The following is a 6,718-nucleotide window of genomic DNA, read 5'->3' as shown; positions in this document are numbered from 1 at the left end:
AATTCTAAGAGGATCTCCTTGTTAGCAACAGGTGAGGAAAGCAAAAGATGACTACTCTTAACAGTTATGCTTTGACGTATTGCAGCTGATTTCCACAAGTCACATGAGATGGAAGACTTCTCATTCATCTGGAGACAAACATAAAGAGGGTCTCCTAGAAGTTTCATTAATAAAGGCTTGATGAGAACAGAGACTTTGTTGATCACTGTCATGTCCCCAGTATCTTTCAGAGTGTCTTCAACATAGTAGATGCTCTATAAATATTTGCTAAATAAATTAATACAAGGGAAGATGTCCCTAGTCTCCTTTCAAATATGCTAATTTACTCTGATTAAGTACTATACAGTTAATAAGCTAAAAGGAACTCTCATAAGTTTCAGTGATGTAAACACAAAAGGGAAGAGTGACAATGTTTATTGAATACCCACAATATGCCAGAGCCCCAGAGAAGAACCTTTCACCTATTATTTCATTCATTCCTTCTCACAGTTACACTGTAAGTTACATGTTATCACTCTCTTTTTACAAACGAAGAAACTGAGACTCAGATAATTTCAGTCATTTGTTCAAGCCCAATCTGTTTGCTTTCAAATGCCGTGCTTATTTCACTATACCCTTATGTCTTCATTGTTTGTGTATGCCTCCCTAGTCTACAGGGAGCTTGCAGGCTAGGGGAAGGGAGGCATACACAAATAATGAAGACATTAGAGGCAGAGAAGAACCATGAGAGGTTCTAGCAATACAGTCTAGAAAATCAGAGCATAGACTCTAGAACCAAACAGCTTAAATTCAGATCCTTTCTCTGACACTCGCTGGCTGTGTCATTCTCCTTGGGGAAACTATTTGACCTTGCAGTGCCTTTATTTTCTCATTTGTAAAATAGGAATAATTTTAGTACTTACACTGTGGTTTTTGTGAGAATTGAGTATATATAAATACACATAGCAAGCGACATGTACATGTTGCTGATGATGACAAAGTCCAGGAAGTCCTTCAATGAGTGGGCCAGGCACGGTGGCTCACGCTTGTAATCCCAGCACTTTGGGAGGCCGAGGTGGGAGATCATGAGGTCAAGAGTTCGAGACCAGCCTGGCCAGCATGGTGAAACCTTGTCTCTACTACAAATACAAAAAATTAGTTGGGCATGGTGGTACGTGCCTGTAATCCCAGCTACTTGGGAGGCTTAGGCAGGAGAATTGCTTGAACCTGGCAGGCAGAAGTTGTAGTTAACTGAGATTGCACCATTGCACTCCAGCCTGGGTGACAGAGCGAGCCTCCATCTCAAAAAAAAAAAAAAAAAGTGAAATTTGGATAGATAGCAATTCAGGCAAAGCTTTCAAACACAGGAATTAATGTGACTGAAGGCATGGAAGCTGGAGAATATCAGAGGAGCAAAAATGATAGAGTTTGGCTGGAATAGAGACCAGCGATTACCCATGGGGTGGCGTGCATAAGTTTTCCAGGAGTGCTGTGTCTAACAACGGCCCCAGGACTAAATGCTGATTTAGCCCTTCCCCCAGGATAGTGGGAGTAAGGGGACCTACACTCCCAATCCCAGTGAGAAAGCAGGCAGGAGAAAGCAAGAGGGCAGACTGGGTCAGATTATAATCTCAAATGCCAGGTTCAGGGCTTAGCCTTTATATTCTGCACACATTTTCTGCTAATGAAGAGTTCTGACAGTGGAATACTGTAATTAGAGTTGTTCCTGCATTGGGAACAAGGAAGAACAATTCCAAACAACTTATGAACTGCCCTATTGTGTACTGCAGAAGAAGCTACATTACCTAAACAAAAACCATTTTTCCTCTTACATACTATATCTTTCTGAAAGCGTGGAAAAGAAGAGGATGGGCAAAAAGAGATCATGGAAATTCACATATGGGAAGGGAAGGCATGTGGTCATGACCAGAGCTGAGCACATGGCCATAGCACACATGTCCATGAAGCTGGTACTGGGTCAGAATGTCCAGAAGAAGCAGACAGTGACTCTTCCTACTATAAAAAGGCAAAATGTTCAGTTTTCCGTAACCAAGAAGTGTTACTGTCCTCTAGAGAAGTCAAATGCTCAATCATTATGAGCCACTGAGAGGTTATAGATATTAAGGCAATGGCCCCTTCCCTGAGGAACCTGTTTCCTGGTTGAGGAAATAGATGAGGTCTGTGTTTAGAATAAGTAAAAGAAGTTTCTTCACAATAGCATTACCAACATACACCCATGAATATTACACAAAACCTCAAATGCAGGGAGATGGCAGATAAGACAGTCAAGATCAATGCGATTAATCTTGGAAGACATTGAGGAAGAGGTGAAATCTTGGCTTACTTAAGAGGGAAAGTTCAGGTATGAAAATGGCTTCAGGTTCAGCTGGATCCAGGGGGTCAAATGATATCACCAGGACTCTGAATTCCCCTCCATTCTGCGTTCCACTCATCCTAGTATGGCTTCATTTGTCAGCGAATGCTTTTTGTACATTATGAGCAAGAAGTCTACCAGCTTAGCAACCTCAGCAGTGTTTTTCTGTCCCAATGATAGCATGTTGAACTAGGAAGGGACTCAAATTTGTTCTGCTACAGACACATATCCATCCATTCCTGAACCAGTCACTTTGGCTGTGGAATGAGATGCACGATCAGCCGTGTCTCAGTAATGAGCTCTCCTAGTCATACATGAAATTATTAGAGGGAGGTTCTCCAAAGGAAAACATTCTTCAGAGAAAACTGAAAAACCTTGAAGGGTATATAGATCAGAAACAGACAATTATTCCTCAACTCTTAGAGGGTAAGAAATGAGAAGAGGGCATATTTGCGTAAACTATTTTGGAAAGATAAATATAAGTGTTACCAACAACAGTGTAAGGGTTTGGTTTTTCAAATATTTATATTTTTAGTCACCAAACTTTGTTCCCTCCTAATAGATACCTTTTTATGTAAACCATAAATATAAAACAGATAAACACAAAACTACCGTGAACGAGGCAGGGAGAAGGTGTCAGGCTGGAAACTGCACCCACTTGGTCTCCTCCTGTGACATTGTATCAGCTACAAGTCACTTCAGAGAAACCCAGGGGCTATTTAAAAACCTACCGGCTGAAAATATGAATGGCTTTAGAAAACACTGGACGAGCCTACAAATCTGTGGTGGATAATAAGGGAAGTGGAGGAAATTGGTTGATATATCATGAGATTTTAGGTTGTGCTCCTCAGGCCCTCTGACAAGGTCCCCATGTCACTGTGAAAGCAAAACACTGGCTTCATGCTCCTGTGGCTTCTCTAATTCTAGGCAGAGGCTTTGATGTCACACAGGACTTCATAATTTCTTGATTTGGCTCTATGAAAAGTTAAGATGGAACAAGGAAGAGGGAATGAGGCCCTGAGTTTGAGCTTCATCCACTTTTTTGCCCTTGTCTCTCCTGTGCTCCATTCGTCAGAGCCTGCCGCTGTTTATAAAAGCCACTGGAACTACCTTAGCCCCATTGCCACCCTTTGCTCCAAATCCTCCTTTCTCCTCTGGTTTCTCTCTGGAGCCTGTACGTTTAGTTCTGTCCCTTGGCTTGGTATCTTCTGATTGGCAACTACTTTAGACAGTCTGCCTGATTTTTGCTTTGATTTCTCCCTCTCAGCTCCACACCCTATGGCCCTGGGCAGTATAACGTCCTGACCCAGAGGCCCAGACCTCCTAACCCAAATAGTCCCTGCTTTTTACAGAGGTGAGTTAAATGGTACTAGGTTTGCTCACCACTTGGTTCCATTTTCGGAGGTTTGAAGGGCTCATTACTTAATCATCGTATCTGTTGTTTTTTGACTCCTCACCCTCACTAAAGCCCTAAAGTGTTTTGGGTGATGCTGCTTAAAGAAAAGATGTTATTGTTACTGAGACTTACAAGCACACAAAACAAAACAAAACTGAAGAAGAGAGTTTTAAGGTTCTCAAAACATCAAGTGGCAACAGAGGTTACAGGCTAGCAACTATAATTGTCTATCTATAAATTCCTATTTTGGAAAATGTAATTATTATAATAATAGCACATGAAGGATCTTATTCAGACCACCCAGCACATATCATCTCAGTGTCTGCTCTTGAGATGTGCTGTCATACATAAACAACACATTAAATTTTGGCTGAAACATAGCCCACACTCCTACCTCGTTTTACATTCTATGTTAGTCTATTCTCATGCTGCTAGGAGGACATACCAGAGACAGGGTAATTTATAAAGGAAAGAGGCTTAAGGTTTAATTGACTCACAACTCTGCATGGCTGGGGAGGCCTCAGAAAACTTACAATCATGGCAGAAGGGGAAACAAACACATCTTTATTCACATGGTGGCAGGAAGGAGAAGTGCTGAGCAAAAGGGAGAAAAGCCCCTTATAAAGCCATCAGATCTCATGAGAACTCACTCACTATCCCAAGAACAGCATGAGGGTAACCACCCCCACGATTAAATTACCTCCCACTGGGTCCCGCCCATGACACATGGGGGTTATGGGAACTACAATTCAAGATGAGATTTGGGTAGGGACACAGCCAAACCATATCACATTCCTTCTGGTTACTTGACTTATACATATATTTTAAAAACAGAAGTAATGGGTAGGTGATGCAAAAAAAAAAAACAAAAAAAAAAAGCAGGTCTTTTTATTTTTATCATTTTTTATCTATGCTTCTTAGTGTTTCATAATTACCTTCACCCAACTTGGATAACAACAAATTTCCTGCAATTTTCCATCAGCTTTTCTGCTGTGTAACTATCAATGCTTGGCCAGAGAGTCAGACTGGCTCACAGAGGCTTCAAAGAGGCTTCACCCTTTTCTGTTCTTTGTGCCCCTAGATATGTTACCAGTGATTTTTAAAATGTATATGAACAAACTTATTGAGATCTAATTCACATAGCATACAATTTACCCATTTAAAGGGTAAATGGGTGTAATGGTTTTTAGTATGTTCACAGAGTTGTGCAGCCATTACCACAACCAATTTTAGAGCTATTTTATCACCCCTCAAAGGAACCCCATATCCATTAGCAGTCACTGCCTCCTTTTCTTCCCTGCAGTGACCCATCACCCATCACCCATCACAAGTGAGCAACAGAGATTGTGGAAATACTGTTGCACCTTCAGTTTGCTCTTCATTCAGATTTCAATCTTGAAGGTTCATGACTGGTACATGAAAAAGTCACATGCACACACATGTTTATAGCAACACAATTCACAATTGCAAAAATATAGAACCAACTTAAATGCCCATCAACCAATGAATGCATAAAGGAAATATGGTATATATACATCATGGAATACTACTCATCCATAAAATGGAACAAAATAATGGCCTTGGCAGCAACTTGGATGGAGTTGGAGGCCATTATTCTAAGTGAAGTTACTCAAGAATGGAAAACCAGCTAATGTTCTCACTTATAAGTGGGAGCTAAGCTGTGAGAACACAAAGGCATAACAATGATATAATGGACTTTGGGAAGTTGGGGGGCATGGTGGGAGGGGGATGAGGGATAAAAGACTACATGTTGAGTACAGTGTACACTGCTTAGGTGTCAGGTGCACCAAAATCTCAGAAATCACCACTAAAGAACCATCCATGCAACCGAACACCACCTGTTTCCCGAAAACTATTGAAATTTTTAAAAATAAGGTTTATGACTGGGCTGGGGAAGTGGTGCACTCTCCCAGGGGGCTCAAGAGGTCTTTTATTAGGAGGAACTCAAATGCAGATGACTAACGGTGATATTTCAATGTCACTACCAACATCTACAGCCAATAATTTTCCACACAGGCCTAACTCCTTGTAAATAGAATATTTACAACTTTCCTTTTTCCCAGGAACCGTTTCTGAACTGGGAAAGAGATTTTTTTAAATTCCCTGTCAAAATTCTGTATGCAAAATTATTATCCCCTGGCCATCTGAGCCGCCCCCTGTTCTCTCATCCCCCAACCCCCATTCCTTTCTCTAAGCACTCTTGAAATTCTGGGCCTTCTTATGGCCCCAGCAAGCCAGGGTCCCCAGCTTTGGTGCACCACCAGGCTCAGACATAATTCCACGCTTCTCATGGGTTCTTTCTGCCTGTCCATGCTTCATCTTCCATCAGAGCTCAACTGGTCATCTCTTAATGCATCTCTTACTCCAGGCATTAGGTTTTTTTACTGAGTGGTACTAAATTACAACATCATTTTCCTAGTTCACATAAACTCTTAACCTGGTGTGAAGAAAGCACTCTGAAAGCTGTATTTAAGCATGAAAATCAGTGTTTTGAATAATTGTGTGGAAGAACAACAGTGGGTAGAGGAAGGGGAGAAAATGGAGGTGTGATTCCTCTAGGAATTAAATGCAGCTGAGTCAGAGGTCTGTGTCAGAGGCTGAACTATGAATCTGGTGACCCAGCAGTGGGAGAAACAGCTCCCTCATCAAGCAAGGAGTGTTAGCTCTCTGAATGTGCTGTGGTATTATTCTCTGCATGTCTTAATTTTTAAATCCTAATGTAACCTGTTGAAAGTAATTTCAGTGCTAATTACTGTTCATAGTAAACGCTGCTTATAGGTAATTTTGGTGGTAAGTGTGGAGTCAGATGCTAGAGCAGGGCTTCTCGAATTTGAGTGTGCACAGAATCATGGGGAGCTTGTTAAAATTCAGAATCCTGGGTCCCACCTTCAGACTTTCAGTGGGTGTGGGGCAGGTCCAGCATCATACAGGCTCACAGTGGGTCCAGG

Source organism: Aotus nancymaae, unplaced genomic scaffold (assembly GCF_030222135.1).
Source record: "Aotus nancymaae isolate 86718 unplaced genomic scaffold, 86718_ANA_hifiasm-v0.15.2.pri h1tg000014l, whole genome shotgun sequence".
Lineage (NCBI taxonomy): Eukaryota > Metazoa > Chordata > Mammalia > Primates > Aotidae > Aotus > Aotus nancymaae.
The sequence above is the reverse complement of the archived record's forward strand: the minus strand, read 5'-3'. Positions refer to the sequence as shown.